Raw genomic sequence first — 287 nt, 5'->3', positions numbered from 1 at the left:
TCATTACCAAGTCCCAAAGTAACGGAGGACTCCTATGCTAATTTCAGTCCCTCCCAAACCGATCATTTTGTTGATAGGGCAGCAGGCTCGCTGCGAACGACACTCAACTCTGTTGCCCTTCTAAAAATGAAGATGATAAAACAAAGACGCTCCATGGTATAACACTGAAACTCGCAAATTAAGGCAAATATCAGGGAAACTTGAGAAGATTTGGCGTTCCACCAAATTAGAAAATTCTCGTTTAATCTGGCAAGATAGTCTTAAAACGTATAGGAAGGCCCTCCGTA

The sequence above is a fragment of the Etheostoma spectabile genome, chromosome 15 (assembly GCF_008692095.1).
Source record: "Etheostoma spectabile isolate EspeVRDwgs_2016 chromosome 15, UIUC_Espe_1.0, whole genome shotgun sequence".
NCBI classification, from domain to species: Eukaryota; Metazoa; Chordata; class Actinopteri; order Perciformes; family Percidae; genus Etheostoma; species Etheostoma spectabile.
The sequence above is the reverse complement of the archived record's forward strand: the minus strand, read 5'-3'. Positions refer to the sequence as shown.